This window comes from Mixophyes fleayi, chromosome 2 (genome assembly GCF_038048845.1).
Source record: "Mixophyes fleayi isolate aMixFle1 chromosome 2, aMixFle1.hap1, whole genome shotgun sequence".
NCBI classification, from domain to species: Eukaryota; Metazoa; Chordata; class Amphibia; order Anura; family Limnodynastidae; genus Mixophyes; species Mixophyes fleayi.
In genome coordinates, this window is record NC_134403.1 from 174,330,472 (window position 1) to 174,354,325 (window position 23,854).

At 40.8% G+C, this 23,854-nt stretch overlaps 1 protein-coding gene across 4 annotated transcripts in view; it reads left to right on the forward strand.

Annotated features, from left to right (window-relative positions):
- Nucleotides 1-23,854, forward strand: part of AUTS2 (activator of transcription and developmental regulator AUTS2) — a 1,332,985-nt gene that overhangs the window by 377,793 nt on the left and 931,338 nt on the right. The window lies entirely within an intron of this gene.

Sequence of the window (23,854 nt, forward strand, 5' to 3'; positions counted from 1 at the left end):
TGAAAAGATTACCAAAGTGTTATTAAAATAAAAATACACACACGCACACACACACACACACACACACACACACACACACACACACACACACACACACACACACGTATGTGTATCAGGAGTACACAGGAAGGTATCACAAATGTTCATAGTGAACTATAATTATTGCTTGCTGTACATAAGTGGTGCTACATAGGAGGGCTTCTGGGTGCATAGCATACTGGAGATTTAACAAATCAGTCTTTGTTTTTCTGCTTGCCGATAGATTTATTTTCCTTTGCTTGTCATTGTAATGCCATTTTTCTGTGTCAGTGAAATTGAAGTAAAGATATCTGACAGATCTCCAAATTCTACAAATAATAGGTCTATTATGCTTCGGAAAGAATGGTTTTGGTGCCCTCTGCAGTTTAAATTACAACAGTGCTTGGTTCTCACAGTAAAAGATTAGTTACAGCAACCACTTCCAGTATGTACAGCACACCACGCAGCGGTATGTAAAAAAGATTGCACAGAGCTTTTCAGAGAGCTACCAAAAGGAATTTTATAAATTCTGAAAGGTTCTCAGTAAAATACATCTGAACCATTTTTCCAGATCTGCAGTTACAATAATTTTCATAGAGAAAGCTGAGTTCCAAAAGTGCAACTCAAAATCAGTAAATCACATATTTGAAAAGATTATGTGCATGTGACACAGCGGAAGCACACGGTGTATATGATTATGGTGTATTTTAGGCAGATTTGTACAGTGTCCATTTTAAGACATCATCAAACAACAAAATCAAACTGGACATCATTATTTGTCTAAAGGAAACATCACCATTCTTCAGAATCAAATCTGTGTAATGTGTGAACACTAAGGGGCAGATTCAATTGGCCGTGATGTTCCTGAGAACATCGCGACCGCGCTTTATTACCATTTATATAGTAAAAAGTGACACTCACTTTTGCTCACACCTCTATGGGGAACGAGCTAAAGTGAGCGATACTTTCACTAAAAAAATTTGCTGCGTAGTCTCTTGTGGCCTTTCCAGGACACTGCGCAGTGATTTTTTGTTTTAGAGTTGAGTCTGCCCCTGGGTGTTGACAAGGAAGAACCACAATCTAGGGAGCTGAAATTAACATCATCATATATTTGGATTTATTATTTTATTTATTTATAATGCATTTTACTAGAAAGAACCCCATAAATACATATATGATTGGAGCTCCTCATAGATTGGGTCTCATCACTTGAAACTCATGGTTTGTCAATCATAAATTATATTTTGTCACTTATCACTCGTGACTCGTAACTCGTCATTCATCACTCACTTGTCAAATGTTACACATCACTTCTCCTACTTGCTCTTCACATCACACATATTTGTTTGACTCAGATGAATGGTGATGTTTAAATCAGCCATTATTCTAGTTTGCACAAACAACATGTTTAACCCCTTGAAATTTAGGAGAGGATGAAGCACAGTTGTTTTGTTTTGTGATGCATACGTTACACAAAAAATAGAGATGCTCACTGACCCCCGTGTTTTGGTTTTGGTTTTGGATCTGGATTACCGTCGTGTTTTGGTTTTGGTTTTGCCAAACCGCCCTTGCGTGTTTTGGTTTTGGTTTTGGTTTTGTTTGGCAATTTTGTTTAAAAATCAATGTTTTTGGGCATAAAATTACCAAATTTAGTGCTCCACCTGTTTCTTGGATAAGTAATGTAATTGTAAAGCTATATAGTTATGAAAAAAACAGTTTAATTCCTGGTAGGCCGTCATTAATTCTACACACAAACCAGATTGTCTTCCTCTCCATCTATGCATATTGGCAATGCAGCCATCGCCTTTGGGTGTATATTATACCCTACACTTATAGTTAAATATCTAAAGAAATGGACAAAGGCAGTTTGGTTTCTGTTTCTCTAGGCCCCTCTCCACTTGTAGAAAATACAAAAAAAAATTCAGCCGTTATAGACTGTACAATATAAATAGAAATGGACAAAGCCAGTTTGGTTTCTGTCTCTCTAGGCCCCGCTCCACTTGTAGAAAATACTAAAAAATTCAGCTGTTATAGACTGTACAATATAAATTAAAATGGACAAAGGCAGTTTGGTATCTGTCTGCATCAGATCCCCTCTCCACTAGGAGTAAAATAGAAAACTAATCAGCCGTTATATAATCTAGAATATAAATAGAAATTGAGAAAGGCAATTTGGTATCTGTCTGCATCATAATCAACAACATCATCATTAGCGCCCTCGTCGCCTACACAAATCTCCCCCTCATCCTCTTCTAATTCCAAAGTGGCATCCTCAATTGGTGTATCACCGGCTACCCTCGGGCTGTTCAGGCACACGTCAGCGGAACTGCTGAAAGGGCACTTCTTTATGGGTACACAAACAGAATGCTCACGATTAGACATACCACTGGTGGATGGACTCTCCACAGGGATTGGTGTTATTTCTGATTCTGAGCATACATTATCCTGTAATGCCTTACTGTTATCTTGCAGCTCGCCTTTCCCACGTTACAGTAGTTGTGCACCACTTTTAGACTCCAAATTACTTGGTCTTGCTTGCTCATGAGTGACCGTACAAGAAGAAGGCTCGGTAACATTTTTTGATCTGCCACTAATAGAGAAAGGCGAAGGCCTCATTCTTTCTTTGCCGCTGCGTGTGTAGAATGGCATGTTGGCAAAAAAAATTTTATCGGCACTTAACTTTTCCTCAGTTACACTTCTTTTTCGCTTGAACACGGTAAATTTTTTTGGGGTGTGTGTTTTTTTCCCTGATTTAAAAAGACTATGTATTTTTACATCACCTTTATCAGATGACGTACTGGGAACACTACCATCAGGACTGGTGACAGAACCTGGTTGCTGATTTTGCTCACATGTGGACTGCTTTGAATCCATTTTAAGGAGCCCAAAGCACTTGTAGTGCCAAAAATTGTATTCGATAGATGCTGCTGACAAATATGACTTTTTTTTGATGGCCAGAAAAATTATTGTTTCACACTGGGGAATATGGGACACCCCAAAGCACTTGTAGTGCAAAAATTGTATAGATACTGCTGATAAATATCACATTTGACAGCCAGAAAAATGTATGTTTCACACTGGGGAATATGGGACACCCCAAAGCACTTGTAGTGCAAAAAATTGTATAGATACTGCTGACAAATATCACTTTTGACAGCCAGAAAAATTAGTGTTTCACACTGGGGAATATGGGACACCCCAAACAAATTTTATAGATACTGCTGACAAATATGACTTTTGACAGCCAGAAAAATTATTGTTTCACACTGGGGAATATGGGACACCCCAAAGCACTTGTAGTGCAAACAAATTTTAGAAATACTGCTGACAAATATCCCTTTTGACAGCCATAAAAATTAATCTAAAACACTGGGGAATATGGGAGACCCCAAAGCACTTGTAGTGCAAATTTATTTTAGAAATACTGCTGACAAATATAATTTTTGACAGCTAGAAAAATTAGTGTAAAACACTGGGGAATATGGGAGACCTCAAAGCACTTGTAGTGCAAAAAATTGAAAAATAAGCCTCCTCTATCCTCCTCTCTTCCTGCTCTAACAATTGCTAATAGTATTTGATTTACTAATAGAATTGAATAGATTCAAAATGAAAGAATAATAGAAAGAATAAGGTGTACAATTATTGCTCTGTCCCTGCGCTAATACAGCCTCTGACCTAACTCTGCTCTCTCCCTCTGTCAAATGGCGATGGATTGCTGTGGAGGCGGGTATTTATGCTTTTCAAATCTCGCGAGAACCAAGCTCAGAAATACGAATACGTCACGATGACGTTTTGCCTCGATTTCGATTCCGAATGGGCGGGAGAGTAACGAGTCTGCTCGGCTCGGTACTCGGATAGGCGAAATTCGTATGGATTCGGATCTCGGGGAACCGAGCCCGCCAATCTCTAACAGAAAATAACATTCTATATTTCTTAGTTTATTTACATACATTTATAGTTTTATTTTAAAGTTTAGGATTTATTTTGATAGCATATTTGGGGAAATGTATATTTACTTTAATGCATTATATGATGAAACAGGAAAAATAGCCAGAAATATATATATATATATTTTTTTATTTTTTTATTTTTTTATTTATATGCTGAAATAGTTTTACACAGTTACTACAACTTTTTAAAAGATTCCTTCAGAAGACTTTCACACTTTATTTCTGTAATAGAACACTTTGTGTAACACACAAATGACCAGGAAGCAAATGAAATGGTCCCTAACAGATTTCAGGATTTGTGGTGTATGCAAAAGAATGATGTATCCACCGTACGTAAAGACATCTATGACAGGAAATCAATTAGCCGCAAAGTACCACGGGAGTCTCATGTGTTGTGCTCCTGCATGCACTTCCAATCAATACTATACTGAAATCTTCACTAATGTTTGTTCGCACCTCTATGTTGCATTTCAGAAAGTTAGGTAATGGCATATCCAACATGGATGCAGTGTGTGCTGTGGACACGGGTCAGTGAGTCAAGGGAACCCCTGCACCTATAGTTATATATCCAAGCTCTGGCACATGAAACATTATCCTTTTCTTTTTTGTCTGGCACAGGTAGAGGGGGGAATAGAGGCCCTGATCTTCCAGACCCATGCTTATCAAGCCCAGAAATGGCCTACAGTGGGAATGCCATTGTGTAGTGGTCCTATCTGGTTGCTTGTGCCTCAGCCGGAATAAGCAAGTATGCCTAGGGAGACATACAGCAAGCCAGTCAGGACCAGGGGCTGATCTACTTATCTTCCCTGGGGATCTAGCTTACTCACACCTCCCCATCCGCTCTGTTCCTCACCTTCCATTATGTTCCACCGTTTTCCTTTCCTCTGTGTGGGTCAGCTCCAACTCCATCCTTCAGCACACATGGGTTGGTGCCAGTGTGGAAGCTTACCAATGCTGTTGATTATTCCTGCTTGACCTAGGGTGCCTTGTATCCTAACCTGTTCTGCTATCAGTGTCTGACCTGCCCTCGCCCCTGGCTTGTTTAAAGAATTCCAATGTCCTCCACTCCTGAGCCCTGCATGTCTGACTCTGAGATCTGCCAAATACATTATGGTTGTCCACCACCTGTTACCGTGAGCTGTCTACTCCATTAGACAAGTATCAGATTACACTGCATTAACCCTTGCCTCTCTGGCTCAGAGTTCTGCTATTTACAGTCTGGTTGCTCACTACCTGCTGTCATGTGCTATATACTCCATCAGACAAGTGCCAGACTACTCCACATTAACCATTGCCTGTCTGGCTCAGAGTTCTACTAATATATCCTGGTAGCTCATTACCTCCGACTGTATTCTATCCTCTCCACTACGTAGGTGCTAAATGAACAACTGCTACTACCCACACCTGGAGGCAACTGAGTACTGTGGAATCTAACAAGTTCCTCAGTTAGTGGGCTGCTAAAGGTGAAAATTCTAGCAGTTCTAGCAGAGGATCTGATCTGACGCTACTCTGCCCGTAACATATTGTACATGTGCGTATACTACAGTCTGCTATGTGTGTCTACGTATAGCAAGCATATTTCCCCCCCATATTCAAATCGGAACGTATTGTGAGAAACTCTTGGATTTGAATACAGGTAGAACTATGTACACGTTACATGCTCTTTTTAAATATGGAACTTATGTGGAAGTTACATTCAGAAATGAATCAGGGCCTCCATGTGCAGAGACTGTGTGGGAGGAAAAGTACTCTGCAGAGCAGCGTAGCAAAGGTAAGTGTGGTGGTTGGGTGTTAATGTAAATTTTCAGATTAATAATGTGATGTAGTGTATTGTAATGTGTGGGTAATAATAAAGTAATATAGGCTATTTAGGTTATGTAATATGGGGGTTGGTGGAGGGCTATTATTATAATGTGAGGGCTATCAATGTAATATGGTAAAGGCTAAATTAGGGGTATTAATGTAATGTAGTGGGGGTATTAATGTAATGTGCTTAATGGTTGGGGTTATTTATTAAATGTTGGGGATGGTGGTGGCTTTTAATGTAATGTTGGGGGGGGCTGTTTAGACATGTGGATTTTATGTCAGTGGGTGTGGCCATGGCTGACCTGTTTGGCTGTGAGAGAAATTTGAAGTTATATACAAAATGTAGCAATTTGTTTTAAGATTGAACAGAGAAATAATCATTTGTTCTAGAAAGGTGTTGGTGGTATGAAAGGATGACTTTTGTTTATAGTTTAATACATTTTGTTCTTGCTACTTATACTCTAGCAATTATTTAGAAATATTTTAATGTTCCATGTTTCAAGCTCATTTAAAAGTATTGTGTTACCATGTGGAATCTGTCTGTAAAGCTGAAAGCTTTTTCTAAGATTTATATGACTTTTGAGCTGCTATGTAACAGACTTACCTTGCACAAAGCTTACATAATTATCCCGAATAGTGACAAAATGGGGAGATTTATAGAGGAATGTAGTGTATTTAATTTAGCTATAGAAAATGAAACTGTGAACGCTAGACTCAAAGGAGAAGACTCAATAAAACGTGAAGTGGCCATTAGGGATGTCATTGGCTGAAAATTTCCATTGAGGATAATGTTAGTTTCTTTTTATACTAGCCCAAATGGACACTTTGCACTTCATTAAATGAATCCCCTGAATTCAGAGACAGGATGAACGTGATAATATAAAGATTAGAAGATTGACTTTATATCACAAATTTCCACATCCATCCGTGTCTGCATACAATGCCAGGTGTATGCCTTTGTAGTTTCAATGCTGTATAGTGTCATTATGCAATTAAGCCTTTTGTATAAACATAATAAACTTTTAAATAATTAAATAATTTAGTAATAATGTATATATATATATATATATATATATATATATATATATAGTGAAAGGATTAGTCACAAACGTAGAAGTCTATGGTCATGGACACAGTGTTCAGGGTCAACATTTTAATCTGCCACCAGTAGACTCAGACTTTTGAACATAAATGACAGTATGCCCTACAAAAAAAATAACTGCAGTGCGTATTGCAGACAATACGCACCTGGTCCCCATTGTTGTATTACCTCACTTTCTAATTAGTGGGTTGCTAGGCTGCTTACTACTTTTGCTTGAGTGGCTGACCAAATATACGGTCCTCGTTTCCTACTCAGCCAGCCGCAGAGTGGTACCAGCTACCCAGGGGCACACCTCATTCCTGTATCCAACTGGCCACTATAGGTGTCTACTGTATAAAGCATGACGTTTGAGCCCCTGTCTGGCACAATACAACTATCTGGAGAACAGACCACCTGTTTGCTTCCAACTTATCCCAGGTTTGGGCCTGCTATATAACCATCTGGGTGCTATGACACACATTTACAATTGCAAAGGCAGATTCAAGTGAGAGACCCAGATTCTACAAAGCTGAAGATCTAATATGAAACATTAAGTAGATCTGAATAGAATAAATAGATCTGCTGCTTCCCTTCTAAATTACCCAATCTTCATAGTCTGGCAGATGTAGAGAGGAAAAGATAGGCATAATAATGTTAAAACATGTATTTATTTAGGTATTAAAAATAATTATTTAACATACATACCTAATATAAAATCAGATTGCTTGACTGAACAGTTTATACCTAGAGACGACAGCAGTCAACTACTGGCCTATGACCTAGCGTTCAACACTGTGATGCATCTCAAAGCAATCACTACAAGCCAAAGGGGGATCCTGTATTACACCACAGGACAGAAGCTGACAACTTTGACTACAGTGCTGCGGTCTCTATGTATACAACAGTTTACCATATCCTGGAAAAATGTCATTTGTAGCGTTGCGTCAATGGGGAGGGCATGGTCAGTCCGTGGAGGGAAGTGGCCAGTATGAAGTGGGTGTGTCTAGCACTTAACAAGCTCTAGTTGTCTTCCAGTGCCCTAAATTCTCCCTTGTAATACTGCACGCACTAGTATTTAATGCATGTAGCTCACCCCTCATGCCCACCCCTCTGCAGCCCATCTCCTTCTTCTATGATTCAAAGTGCACTGACATAATTATTACCTGACAGATTGTGGGCTGTGCAGAGAATTAACTGTAGAAAGAAAGGATTGTGAAAGGGGCATCTAATTTTAGCAGTGCACTTTGATTGGGTGAACATATCACTGCACAGGCAGTAATTGACAATCTCAGCCAATCAGGCTGTCCTCTCCCAATATCAATGCCCAGATTGTGATGTAATTTCTAGTAGACCGCTGGGGATGCAATCTTGACGGTGCTCTATCTCTGCAGTGAGGCCAGGTGTTTTTGTTCTGTAAAATGCCTGGGAGCCTATGCAACTAAACACTTTCCAAAACGTATTGCCAACACCAGAATTAAGTGGAGGAACCAGAGTAAGTGTAAAATAGACTCCATTTGAACACTTTATTCTGGTGTTGGTAATAAGTGTTAGAACATCGTTCCCCCATATTCTGGCACAAATTAAAGACGTTTTATCGTAAATTGTGTTGGCCATTAACTTGTGCAGTACAACCATTATCTAGCTAATCTCAATTTGCTTACTAACTATTATCCTTTTTATAATTTACAATTGATTAAATGAAAGGTTCATTTCTTTGAGAACAATTTACTTTGTTTAGAAGATTAAAGGTGCTTAAACCATGTGTGCCAGTTCAAAGCAGCCCTGTCAAACACACTCGTTTGGTGGATTCTGAAAACATTAAAATTGTTAACTTGAATTTGAAGTTCGTAAAGTATAACATGTTTTTAATTAACAATGAAAAAGCTTAAAAATAAAAATAAGCCATTTTAGCTTGAACAAGCATGAACATGCTCAAATTGTCTCGATCATGGTTTAACATGTTCTCCTTGTTCAGATTTAGCTAACATTGTTTAGTTTAGCTACCATTCAAGGAGGGACTTCAATTCACGCAATGTGCAACTGTGCTAATTTCCAGGTGCTACAATACCTGAGCATTTTTGATTTTCCTGCTTACCTCTATGGTGTAGATACATTGTCGGTGAGTGCCTCCACAACCGTTCCAGGGGCACTCCGCAGACACATAGTGAGGAATTGATCCCCCCCCCCCAAGAATTTAGAGCTTTAGAGTTGCTTTAGTGAACCAATGCGAGAGTCACTTTGAAATAATTTTGAAGAGTATAATAATGTATGCAATGTGTCAAGCACAATCTGACTAGTAAGTTAGAGAGGGTGAAAAATACACATCTCAGCTGTGCTTATTACCTTCACATAGAAGAAAACATATTTAGTAGAAATTTGTCTTAACATTTTTATGGTTTTTAAAATGTATACCGTAATTTGACATTTTCTACAATGAATATGCAATTCTATCTGGCTCAGTTGTGGGCAATAGGTAGCTAGGGCTGTGTGTGGCCTTTAAAGGGATTATATGCAGATACTTATCCTCTGCTCTTCTCTTCCTAGTGATTTTAATGTTACAGAGCGAGTATAGTCAAGGTAGCAGGTAAAGTCCATGGTTGAATTGTAATGTCTTCACACCAATTTGACTAGACAACCATAAGTTGTGGATCCTAAACTTTCTCAGTTTGAGGCATCCTTAGGGCCTTTCAAGGCATCATTAAGCCAAAATAATTACCAAGTAGTCCCCTGCCTTGCTTACTACTGGCCCTGGCTGCGGCACCCCTGTGAGATCGCTGCGGCACCCCAGGGAGCCGCGGGACACAGTTTGGGAATCACTGAGTTGACCTATTGATTGGAATATGTAAAAACCTAATTCAGTCAAATGTGATTAGATGTTTTCATTAAAAGGTAAAGTGCATCCCCCTTGTGGTATCAAGGTCCACTTAAAAGGCTCCTGCTAAATATTTTCCCTCCACTAATCTAGCTCATTTAGCTCATTTGGTATTCAGTTTAATATCTCTGCTAAAGCTTTTAAATGGTTAGTAGCTCAGTCTCACTTTATATTCACTGTATATTCAATATGCTCCCTAATAAAAATCTTGTAATATATTTAGAAACTTAACATAGGAAATGTATTTTTGACTGGTTTAAAAACTACTCTGTCTTAAAAAGATGTGTTCATGTATTGTGCATAAAAGATCATCATTAGCATAGCCTTAAGTAAATGTTATGGCTATTATGAGTTTGGAAAAATATGCTGCTGGTTTTATTTATGTATGCAGATGTATTGCCTAATGGCGGTACTCTTAATAAATGCATAATGATCTGACTTGCTACATAAAATTGGGAGTTTTTTTCTTTTTTTCATGTTTCCATTGATGAATGTATTCACCTGTTTGCAATTTATTATAGCATAAACCCAATGCATGAATCAACATATTATTGAAAACATCTGTTAAAAAGATGAGACTCTTATTAAGGGCAACAAAGGCTTGTAGGCTTCTACTACATGAAGATTATTTTTATTAATATTATTATTATTGTAGGGGAAGCAGTACATACATAAAACAGGGACTTACAAGGTAGACAAAATAAACGCAGATATGAAAACAAAGGTATGAAGGATCCTGCTTATTAAATTACTTTCTAAGTGGAAGAGGGCACAGCTGAAACAAGAGGAGCAAATGTGGTTCAGAGTGGAGATTGGGACAGTTGTAAGGGTGCATTAGTGCTAATAGTGTTATTGGGGACAAGGTCACCTCTAAAATAGCTATGGGTTTTCAAAGAGCATCAAAAGATTTGAAGGCTATAGGAAAGTCTGATTGGGCGTGGGTGTGGTAGGGAATTCCATAAGTGGGGAGCAGCACGGCAGAAGTCTTATAGGCTGGAGTGAGAGGTGGTTACCAGAGATGAGACAAGGTGCAGGTCAGAGGTAGATCTATGAGAGCTGGAGGGAGAGTATTTTGATATGAGATTTGAGATGTATGCAGAGGTGTTGTTGTTGAGGGCTTTGTAGGTAAAGGTGAGTAATTTGAATTGGATTCTGGAGGACACAGGGAGCCAGTGTAGGGATTTGCAAAGTGGCGCAGCAGATGTGGAGCGGTGAGAGAGGAAGATCAGTCTTGCAGCAGCATTTAGGATGGATTGAAGTGTGGATATATGGGTGTCAGGAATGCCAGATAGCAGGAGGTTGCAATAGTTAGGATGGGAGATGATAATAGGATGGATAAGAGTTTTGGTAGCATGTGGAGTAACAAAAGGGCGTATTCTGGTGAGAGAGATATTAGTTATTATGGTTATAGGTAACTAAAAGTGGTCTGTTCTTCTGCATCAGGTAAGGTTCACGCGATCAGCCCACATTTTTTTCATGGATGGCCTGTTCTTCCAGATATGTCCCGCTGCTGCCCAGTTCCTTGCTTGCATCATGATAAATGTTGCAATGTGACTTTTTAAATTACAATGCTATATAGTGATCACAGACCAAGCCCTTATCCACAAATATGACCAGCATGGGCATCTTCATATAGCTTATAATATTAACCTGTGCAAGTGCCCATGTTTTTGGCTGTGTCAAACAAAAGCCAAGCAGCACCTTTTCCTGCTGCATAATCTCTTCCATTTCTACTTCAAAACAAGTTGTTCCACCATATTGGAGGAGCTTTAGGACAAATAGTCCACAAAAAATGGTGTGAAATAACCCATAAGAACTGGTCAATCAATTTTCCATTTAGGTCTACAAAATGAAAGCAAACATTTGGGTCCTGCGGGCTACAACATATAAAGATGTATTGATGTCATGCAATGAAAGCCTATTCTTTACCACTCATTGCAGCATGACTCTAAATCCACTCACCTGCCTCTGCTGTTGTTCATACATCATATTTGTATGTATTAAGTTATCTGCGTGATATAGATACATGTTGGGGGGGAAAAAAATCACTTTCACCTTTATTTCCATGTAAAATGACACGATCTTGTTATATTCAGGTTTTTCCTTTTCATGACCAATTCTGTTGTTTTTAAAGCAATTAATATTATTCTACATTTTCAGTAATGTGGGATCAGAGAACCCACAAACCCAGCTTCATAAATCTGGTGAAAGACAGATTTATTAAACGTATTGGATGCACATCGCACAATGCCTTGGTTTTGTACTTGTGCAAAGATGCATGTCTACTCTCTGTCCTTGAGAAACCTAGACGTGAACCTCGGTTCGCGGGAAGGCAGAAAAATGTATTTATTACAGGTAGCACTTGTGAGTGGGAAAAATATTTTTTTTTTACATTAGGCAATATGCTCACTTATGCACTAAAGTTCACCTGGGTACACAATAAATAAAAAAATACCAGTAAAGGTTTAGGACAAGACTTGGGGCTAGATTTACTAAGCTGCGGGTTTGAAAAAGTGGGAGTGTTGCCTATAGCAACCAATCAGATTCTTGCTTTCATTTATTTAGTACCTTCTACAGAATGACAGCTAGAATCTGATTGGTTGCTATAGGCAACATCCCCACTTTTTCAAACCCGCAGCTTAGTAAATCTAGCCCTAGATCTCTGCCGGGCCAGACCTGGTACAAGATTTAGCAAAGTGCAAATGATTGTCATCCATGAATATGTCACCCCTAAAAATCCTCTCCACTCCTTTATCTTTAACGTTTATTTATATAGCGTCACCAAATCTGAAGCGCCCCCATTGGAGCTTACAGTCCAAATTCCCTACTACACACACAGACTAGGGTTCATTTTGTCAGCAGCCAAACTACTAATATGTTTGTATAATGTGGGAGGAAACCCCTGCAAATGGGGAGAACATAAAAAGTCCACACAGATAAGGCACTGGTCAGGAATCAAACTCATGACTCTAGTGCTATGAGGCAGAAATGCTAACCACTGAGCCACCATGTTATTGTTATATAATTTAACAATCTTGTGACAAAAATGAAATCTTGTTTTTTACACTATTCTGCACAACTAGGACAACAGAGCATCTACTCCATACTTAGCAAGAGTTGCCCTCTCTGTACCTGACTCCTCCTAACGGTTGGTGCACTTCTTGTATCTCTGTCTCTGCAAATCCACCCACTTTATCAGAGATCTAGGCACGCTGCAGAAACTGAGGTGCAGAGTGATAACAAAGAGGGTTTAACGCTGTTCTTTGGCTGTTTTTGTCTTTGTAAATGAGGCCCAGTGGAGTTACATACAATTAAATCCACATCACTGTAGTCCCGTTCCTGACAGCAGATATTTTTATTATAATGTGTTTATAGTTTTTCATATCCTCTAACCCAGGGTTGTCCAAGCCACGGGCCCAGCCCGTCTGTAAATGTGGCCCAGTAGGAGTTTTGGTTGTGGCAAGGGGGCAGCGCTGTTAATGAAAAAAAAATCCTGCAAAAAAAAAAAAAAGAAAATACTTACCTTGCGGTCCCGTCAGCTGGCGCTCCGGCTCCCTCCCTGGTCACCTCCTCCGTGCGGCGCTCGCAGTGAATGTCGGGGGTGACGTCATCACTCCCGACATCTATTGTGTAGCGCAGCACAGAGGAGTCACCCGCGCGAACTATCAGCAGCAGTGAAAGATTATCCGGTATCTTATTGTTGTTACTCTGAATTTGGACTTTCTGCACCATGCAATTATGAACTAGCTGTGTTCTCTGTATGTATCTAATATAAATATTGAGAGATGATTGTATTTTTAATATTTTAAACCATTTTAAATGTGCAGTGCTGAGTAGGATGAAAATATCACCCACTGTTACCCTCATCGGAGGCTGCTCCATGAGCCATTTTTCCCGCCACCTTTAAATCTCTGTAGATTTCTATTAGTCCTCCTGATGCTACCTATATCGGTGACCATTTCAAACTGGTCAATAAAAAAGATCTTTTATGGGTGCAGAAAGAGAGGAAAAAAAAAGGTTTGAGCATTTAATTCCCCAAACCCCACTAAGGGGCAGATGCAGTTAAGTTAAATTGTAGCTGGTAATGGGACTACTGCTTTAATCATGATTCTGCAACAGGTTTCCTAACTCTTACTAACTTCATTTCCAAGTAAGTTTAATATGTTAACTATGTTTTCTATGTTTTTTTGGATGATCAGCTATCGTTAGTGTTAGTGTATTTTATGTGCGGCCCAAACCAACTCGTCGTTTTCCAATGTGGCCCAAGGAAGCTAAAAGGTTGGACACCCCTGCTCTAACCCATCATTCAATTTGAAAAATTAAAACAACTACAAAAACTTTTTTCTTGCTTCGGTATTTTAGATATTGTTCCTATAGGATATTGATGACTAGCAAAATTTCGATACATTTTCATGCGACAGACAATATGTATTAAACATGTTCGATGTGTCAGACTAAAACAGGTTAGTTTCTATTAGAAAGGGCAGGGATCTTTGCAGTAAGAGCAGGAAAAATGAAGAATAGGAGCTGTTGACAAAATGTTATTAACTTATACAGTGAATACAATTGCCAACATTTTAAAATAGTTTCCAGAAATACTCTGTTACCTGAAAGGTGCATATAAGCACATGACTGAAGGTGCTTTCTAGGTCCGTAATGGCAACAGGTGGCCCTAGGGGCCCATGTGGCCCCCCCAAGCCTTTATCTGCAGTCAGTAGCTCTTTGCTGCTCTATTGTCATATTTGTTTGTCATAGATATTACAGATGGGTGTCTCTTTCTTTGATTAAATGCATAACTTAATACTGAGATTAAGGGTAATGTACAGCCCTTTTGAAGGTTAGAGGGCTGCACTAAGTGGCCCCCCGAAGTAGATCACTGGTCTAGGAGGACCTTGGTGCATTACAGTCTCCGTCAAGATATATTAGGTGAGCTTAGCTATACATTTATATTCCAATAACTGTAAGAGTACAAGATTCTACCATCAAATGTAAAAATTCACCTCTCAGGAATTGCTATATTGGTTTTGAGCCGTAAGGCTGGGTAATTGTACATCACATCAGAAATTGGCAAATGGGTTTTGAGACATCATCAGACAGACTATATGAACTTTCATTTTAGTTGGTATTACTGGTTTTCACCCACACATGTTCAGACTATTAAATTCTTTATGCCTAGCTATTATTTAACACCATGTTCAGAACATTATGCAAGTGTTGTGATTGTAATGCTTAGATTTACTCCTTTCTACTTTCTATTGGACAGTGATATCCTTATTTGGGCAGCTTGTGCAGTCAATAACATTTTTTAAATGACTCTGCGACAGTGAGGGACCACGTACAATAGCATGTGCAACCCTCCAGCTTTCAAAGAGTCCACACAGAGGAAGAAAGAAGAGCAAAGTGCACTCCCTCCTCTTCCGGGATTACCGCGTAACCTTCCTGCACTGTGCAGAGGAGGTCATTGGATGTGGAAGTCTGCAGCGCCTGTTCTAATAGGATCAGGAGCAGCTGGCTTTGGGTGAACAGGTGAAGGCTCGGCAGGCTGCTGGCGCTACTGGCAGCCTGTTGCCACTGCTGCTCTGAGCACTGATTGTTTACTATCTTACTGTCCATAATATAATATTCACACTGTCCAACGTAATATAGGCAGAATTTCAAACCCTTCAAAACAAATAAATTAGTGTAATGTAGAGGACAAGTGGCTACTCTTTCACTGGAAATATGGTACTGGTGTGACACTTGTTTTTACTGACAAGTGAAAATGTCACTTATGTTTACTGACTGCCAGTAAATTTATTAAAAGGTGACAATCATGGTTCTGGAAACATGTTGCCCTTGAAGTGAATCAAGCTCTATATCATTTACCAAAAATATAGTGATGTATTACTCATTTTAATTGTATTATTGCTGCCAGGGCATTAAGAATTTGAAAGGTAGTCTTTCATCTTCAAAAACGTGTTTAATGTTTCTGCCCAAGGATCTGTACTAATCATTAAATAAGCTTCTGTGCTTTCATGCTTTCCCTTATACATTAGCTCAATGCTCAATTTGCTTTTAAAAAATATTTATATATGCCCATCAAAGGTGTTAAGAAAGCTCTATTAAGGGTTAATATAATAATCTACAGTTAAAAAAAAACCAGTTTATTATTTATGCCCACCTATTGCTTGATTTATTTATGCACAAATCTGCTTAAAAAAATGCCGACAATCAGTACACATAATTCACAATTCACAACATTTGGCCAAATTGTTACCACAATTACCTCTGAGTCTATGCTTATTTTCTGTTTTAACCCCTATAGTGCTAAGGACGACTGGGGCTCCTCCTTAGCACACAGGGGGTTCAAAGACGTTAAAATTATGCTTACCTGACCTCTTCAGCTATTTCCTGTTGGTTACCGATTTGGGAGGGGCAGGTCTAAATGACATTGTTGTAATAATGTCATTAAGCCCCACCTCTTTTCCTGATGCCAACAAAAAATAATGAAGATCATGTGAAAGGATGAGGGAGCTAAAGGTGTTCTATCTTTCTCATCTTGGCATCTGGAAACTCAATGGGAACCTTGTTTGAAAGAGGTGCACACTTAACAGTTATTATCCGGTGATCACCAGACAATAATACCCTACATTGCAGAAATAATAAGTCCAGTGATGGAAAGGGAGGGAGCAGATCTCACCCATCCTGACTTCAAGAAAATCTGGGGAAATCAGAGGTACCCTTATTTTGAACGAGAAAACACACAAGCGCCAATCCTAAACTATACTATAATAGTTATAATTAAAATTAATACATTAAATATAAAGATAAAAAATATCAATAAAGTACACCTACTAATCAAAATATATTTGAATTGCTTTCAACATCATTAAAAAGCAACAATAATATTCAAACAAAATACCCCCACAATGTACACTGTACAACACACATAAACCTTTCGCTCAAAATAATGAGCATAAATATATAGTTTTACAATCTAAATCAAAATCAAAATGGTGGGTATAGTTATATTCTTAATAGAACACACTGGGTTGTATGGAATAAAAATGATGAACTGTGCCGCTTGCTTAAGAGAAAAAACATATACTGAACCCTTATTTTACAAGAGAGGGTTCTCCCCTTATGTATAAGAGTTAGAAAGCTCTGAGCCTCTTCCCACACCCCTGGTGGGATCGGTGTGGGGTAATGTACAAAAATCCAGAACTGGTAAAGCATTTTGACCGTGGAATGCTATAGGTCCAAGCCACCATTAAGTGTCTGGACATGCTGGCGCCCAGAGGCGGAGCTAGCGAGTTGTGGTCCCAGGTGCAAAACTTTGCTTTGACTCCTCCCCCCACACACAGAAAAACAAATCACAGTGACCCCTCCTTCATCACACTGTGCCCTCTCCATTACACTGTGCCTCCTCCTCCTTCATCACACTGTGGCTGCCTTCAACATTACACTGTGTCTCCTTATAATCCCACCGTGCCCCTTCATAATCACACTGTGCACCTTCAACATCACACTGTGCACCCTTATCACACTGTGCCCCTTCAACATCACACTGTGCCCCTTCAACATCACATTGTCCTCTCCATCACGTTTTTGCTTCTCCATCACTGTTCCTCTTCATCAGTTCCTCCTTTATCACACTGGGCCATGGTGCCATCTTTTTCACAATGTCCCTTCATCATCACAGTGTGCCCCTTCAACATCACACTGTGCTCCTTCAACATCACATTGTGCCCATTCATCATCACACTGTGCCCCCTTATGATCAAAATATGCCCCTTCAACATCACACTTTGGCCCTTCGACATCACATTATGCCCCTGATGATCACACAGTGTCCCTTTATGATGATACTATGCCCCTTCAACATCACAGTTTCCCCTTTATCACACTGTGCCATGGTGTCATCTTTACAATCAAAATCAATATCAAAAAGGGTGGGTATAGTTATATTCTTCATAGAACATACTGTGTTGTATGGGATAAAAATGATGAACTGTGCCTGATTAGACACAGCACTATACTCTCTAAAGAGCTGATATTGCGTGCAGCTAGACTAAGAGTAAAATCATATACTCAGCCCTTATTTTGAAAAGGGAGTTCTCCCCCTATGTATAAAAAGCTCCGGGGCTTTTCCCACACCCCTGGATGATGGGTGTGGGGCAATGTACCAAAACTAGAATTAGTAAAGCATTTTGTCCGTGGTATACTATTGGTTCTGGCCACCATTAAGTGTCTGGGCATGCTGGCGCCCAGAGGCAGAACAAGTGAGTTTGGGCATAGATGCAAAAATGTGCTTCCCCCCTCACAAAAAATGCATCTATGAGTCCTCCTTCATCACACTGTGCCCTCTCCATTACAGTTCTGATCTAACAGAGCAGATCTTTTTGGTGCATGCATAATGTAGGGAAGTTGTAGGTTTGTTTGTTTAATTTTAATTGAATGATTACAATATACACTGCTTAAACGAGCTCCAATATAATTGTTTTGGATGAAAAAATTTCAGCTAATCCGATAGGATTATTGATGTTTTGCTATGTTGAATGATCACATTGTAGCATGAATAGTCATGTTAACATCTAACCTATAAGCTGAGTACAGTAAATTCAAAGTTTTTATTCTCTATTGTAGATATTGACTTTATCCACTATATGCAACTGGGTATGTGCTGATTCTGTAATACAGAACCAGCAAATAAGTACCATGGGACAGACAATCACAGTAACACAATTTATTATCCACAAACTCACGCACCTCCCTTTCTCCCGTTTTTTTTGGCAGAGGAGATTTGGGAAAAAAGGCTGCATTGAGCAGTCCATGGGGCACCGGATGAGGTGGGGACACCTTAGGAAAATATTTTCCTAGGTGGTAATATGGCTTTAAGGCTTCTAAATAGTCTTCTGAATCTTGTAGATAGTTTCCTGATACTTCCAAATTTCTACTGACCTTTATTCTAGAACAAATTAAATATAGGACATTTTATTTTGCACATAAATGTGTTGAGTATTTTCTTGTGATTCACCTATTTATGTATTTTTAAAAAACATTCTACAAATGTTACATCATTTGTGAGTAAAATATTGTAGTTTAGTTTGCTAAAGCTGAAAGCCTAATATTACCATCAGTGTCACAATACATTAATGCATGCATAATCTTCACAGTCTAAAATTACTGTGATATAAAAATTGTTGACAGCAAAGTCTGGTGCTACCTTTATGCTTCAAAACTTATCAAGTCTCTACATAATGGAAGAATGATCAGACAGCATGAGGATTGGAATCAGCGCTTCATGCTGTCACACAAATCCCCTTCAAAAAAATAATTTGCATGTCATTATTGCAAATGTGATATTGTAACATTGGTTGTTTTGGTTATAATAAAATTGTCTTAGAATCAGTGAATAGAAATAAAGCTCAGTGTTCACCTTTTAAATTCACCATAATGTATTCATCCTAAGAGTATTAATGCTTCGCTGTGTTGCTATATGCAGTAAATTGTTGTGTATGCTTGTTAAAGTATCTACTCTTGAAAATCACATAGCTGCCACAGCTCCTAATGTTAGCTTGGGGTATAACCCCATGTTTCAAAATGTATTATGGTGGAAGCTGTCTAATTTTAACTTTGTATTTAAGCATATTTATAGTTATATGTAAAAATAAATGAAATTATTCCTTGTTGATAATGACAATGTTTGATCATGGTGTAAATGTGCAATGTCATATAGTGGGCCTTCCCACAATACCATATAGCTCCCACATTCTCTTCACTGTCAAAGCAGGTGCTCTTCTGGATGCCTCCTACACTGACATTGGGCTGCCAAAGAAAGCCTGTGTTTCCAGCACATTAATTGAGAGCTATTTTAAACTGCTGCCTTCTTTTATCTCTCTCCGAATACAGAGTTCTGTTTAAAAAACGCTGTGTTCAGTAAAGAACTTGAGCTTCTACATACATGGGGAAATTCCCAGTGAGTCACTACGTGGTGTTCCTTTCCTGGAGAGAGAGAGAGACAAAGTCTTATAAGAAAGCTTCACAAAATGCTGAAATGTATTGGTATATGTTTGATTTATTAGGGCACACATCTGTCAGTGAGATGTCCCATTGTGAAGGACTAGAACTAACTACTCATGAACTGTATGGCTGTTACGAGCCGCGGCGGTGCCCAGCCGCCGTGACTCACTCACCTGCGTCCCGGCCGTCGCTATGGCGACCGGGACGTCACTTCCGGCCCTGACCCGGCCGTTGCCGGGGCAACGAGAAGACGCTTCAGCTCTGCGTCCCGGCAATGAGAGGAAGCCGGGCGCAGCGCTCACCATATGTCCTAGCCTGTGGGCTAATTAATGCAGCCTATTAATTATGCTGGGGGCTGTGTCTAATTCAGAGCTAGGCTCTGATTGGTGGCCACTGGTATTTAAGGCAATGAGGTCTGCTGCCTCATTGCCGGTTATAGCTCCTGTGTTCCAGTCTGCTAACCTGCTAGTTCCTGTCCTGTATCCTGATATCTCTATTTGACTCCCTGTGTATGACCCTTGGCTTTGATTTGGACCTTGCTCGTGTTTCCTGTGACCCTGATCTTTGGCCTGTTTACCCGTTCTGCTATTTGCCTGTGACCCCTGACCTCAGCTTGTTCATCGATACTGTTGTCTGCTGCCGGCCCTTGACCTCTGCGTGGACCTGACTTCTCTTGCCTGGGTTCTCCCCAGCTGGTACGCACTTCACAAACCTCTGTCAGTCTGCGGCCCAGTCTGTCCCCACCATCAGGGGCTCCAGTGAACACCTGACTGGCAGAGTAGATTCCGGGTTGTGTTGTGCCGGCTGGAGGGATTCCTAACATTATAACCGGCCCACTCACGGAGACGAGGTTGGAATGGATGCAAGTGGATCCTCACCGTCTCCGGCACAAGCCCTAGCAGCCCATGTTGAGTCCTTATATCAGATGATCCAGGGATTGGCTGAGCGTCTGTCTGTTCAAGAAGAAGCCGCAAAAGTGTCACAACCCACTCCAAGTTCCGTCTGTGAACCTAAGATGAACTTGCCGGATCGCTTCTCTGGAAATAGGTCCCTGTTTCGGAATTTCAGGGAGAGCTGCAAGCTCTATTTCCGATTGAGACCCCGCTCCTCCGGGTCAGAGCATCAAAGAGTCGGGATTATCATTTCCCTTCTACAGGGTGACCCCCAGTCCTGGGCGTTTTCCTTGCCGCAGACCAGTCCTGCCATGCAGTCAGTAGACTCTTTCTTCGAGGCGTTAGGTCTACTACATGACGACCCGGACCGTACTGCCTCCGCTGAAACTCATCTACGGGCCTTGAAACAAGGCCGGCGCTCGGCAGAGGAATACTGCGCTGAATTCCGTAGATGGTCACCTGATAGTGGATGGAATGATCCTGCCTTGCGGAGTCAGTTCCGTCTTGGCCTGTCGGAACAGGTCAAAGACTCTTTGGTGCAGTACCCATCTCCTACCTCTCTGGAGGATCTGATGCACCTCTCCATTAAAATCGACAGGAGATTTAAAGAGCGGAAAATCGAAAAGGAGACATCATCACCTCTATCCGGCTTCATTCCTGTTCCCACGGATGGTGAGGAACCCATGCAAATGGGGGCGTATCGTCTCTCCCATGAGGAAAGAGACAAGAGAAGATCACAGGGCCTATGTCTCTATTGCGGCACAAAAGGCCACTTCTCCCATTCCTGCCCGAATAAGCCGGGAAAAGAGCATGCCTAGGGAACGAGGGGAAAGTTCACCTAGGTCTGCAGATTGTCTCCCCGAAAAACGCCGTATTGATCCCTGCACAGCTCATGTTTAGTGCTCGTTCAATGGACCTGTCCGCCTTCGTTGATAGTGGAGCTGCAGGCAACTTCCTGGACATCGGGTTCGCCCGCGCTGCTAAAATTCCGATGGTAAAACTCAAGTCCGCTATTACTGTCTGTGGATTAGATGAAGGTCCGTTGCCTGGTGGCAAGATTTCCTGGGAGACCTCGCCACTACAATTAAAAATCGGAGCTCTCCATTCAGAGTCAATAACCTTCCTTCTTATCGATTGTTCATCAGTTCCCTTGATCTTGGGCCACCCATGGCTTTCCCGTCATAACCCTGTCATGGACTGGGTAAAAGGAGAAATTGTCCAGTGGAGCTCTTACTGTACACAGTCCTGCTTGTCACTGCCCCTGCGGGTGATTCAGTCTATTCCGGAGCAGCTTCCCTCACAATATCATGAGTTCTGGGATGTGTTCTCCAAGAAAGCTGCTGACACCTTACCACCTCACCGTGACTTTGACTGTGCCATCGAGCTTATTCCTGGTTCCAAGTTGCCTAAGGGTCGCCTGTACTCTCTCTCTGGTCCGGAGACCAAGTCCATGCAGGAATACATTGAAGAAAATCTGGAGAAGGGCTTCATCAGGCCATCTAAATCTCCCGTAGGAGCAGGATGCTTCTTTGTATCCAAAAAGGACGGAGGACTAAGACCCTGTATTGATTACCGGGGATTGAATCTTATTACAATCAAGAATACCTATCCCCTTCCGCTCATCTCCGTATTATTTGATCAGCTGAGAGGTGCTACTGTCTTCTCAAAAATCGATCTTCGTGGAGCGTATAACCTCATCCGTATCAAGGAGGGAGACGAGTGGAAGACGGCATTCAATACGCACTCTGGCCATTATGAATACTTGGTTATGCCGTTTGGTCTTAGCAATGCACCTGCAGTATTCCAGGACTTAATCAATGAGGTTCTTCAGGACTTTCTTGGTAGTTTCGTGGTCGTCTATTTAGATGATATCCTCATCTATTCCAGATCTCTGTCTGTACATCAGAATCATGTTAAACAAGTTCTACGAAGACTGCGAGAGAACCACCTTTACGCCAAACTAGAAAAGTGTGAGTTCGAGGTGCAGAAAGTATCCTTTTTAGGTTACATAATCTCTTCTGAGGGATTCTCCATGGATCCAACTAAGGTTCAGGCTATTCTAGATTGGGTGCAACCAAACAACCTTAAGGCGGTGCAGAGGTTTCTGGGCTTCTCCAATTATTATAGAAGGTTCATTCCAGGTTTTGCGGACATTGTGGCTCCCATTGTCGCCCTAACCCGTAAAGGAATGGATCCAACTAATTGGTCGCCTCAAGCAGTAGCCTCATTCGAAAGCCTGAAAAAAGCCTTTGTCTCTGCTCAGGTCCTTAGACACCCGGATCCAGCTAAATCATTTGTTCTTGAGGTCGACGCCTCTGACGTCGGTGCTGGGGCTATACTATCACAGAAGGACCCTCATACTAATCATCTACACCCGTGTGCCTATTTCTCCCGCCAGTTCTCTTCAGCAGAAGCCAACTATGATGTCGGGAATAGGGAACTGTTGGCAATCAAATGGGCCTTCGAGGAGTGGCGACATTGGCTGGAGGGTGCTCCACATCAGATCTCTGTCATTACCGACCACAAGAACTTGCAATATATACAATCGGCCAAATGTCTAAATCCCAGACAGGCCCGTTGGTCGTTATTCTTTACCCGGTTCAATTTCCTGATCACCTATGCACCGGGTTCCAAAAATGTCCGGGCAGATGCTCTGTCCAGAAGTTTCTTGGCACACCACGTTCCAGTTTCGAACCCAGAGCCTATTATTCCTCCTTCCATAATCCATGTTGGATTAACCCAAGATCTGAGTATCACACTTCAGAGATTCCAGAAATTAGCCCCTGATACTACTCCGGAACAACGTCTTTTTGTTCCAGTCCATCTAAGGAAGGCGGTTCTTGCAGAGGCGCATAATAGTAGGTCTGCTGGACACCCTGGAGTTTATAAGACGCTGGAGATCCTTTCCCGTACGGTCTGGTTCCTATCCTTGTCCGCTGACGTCAAAAGTCATGTCCTCTCGTGTGAAATTTGTGCCAGGAACAAAGTCCCCAGGACTCGCCCGGTGGGTCAATTGCTTCCATTGCCCATTCCTGCAAAACCTTGGACACATTTGTCCATGGATTTTATTGTTGATTTGCCACCTTCTGCAGGACATAATACTATTTGGGTTGTGGTGGACCGTTTCAGTAAAATGGCACATTTCATCCCATTAACCAGGCTTCCTACAGCTCGAGATCTGGCCATTCTCTTCATACAACATGTTTTCCGGCTCCATGGCCTGCTGCCTCAT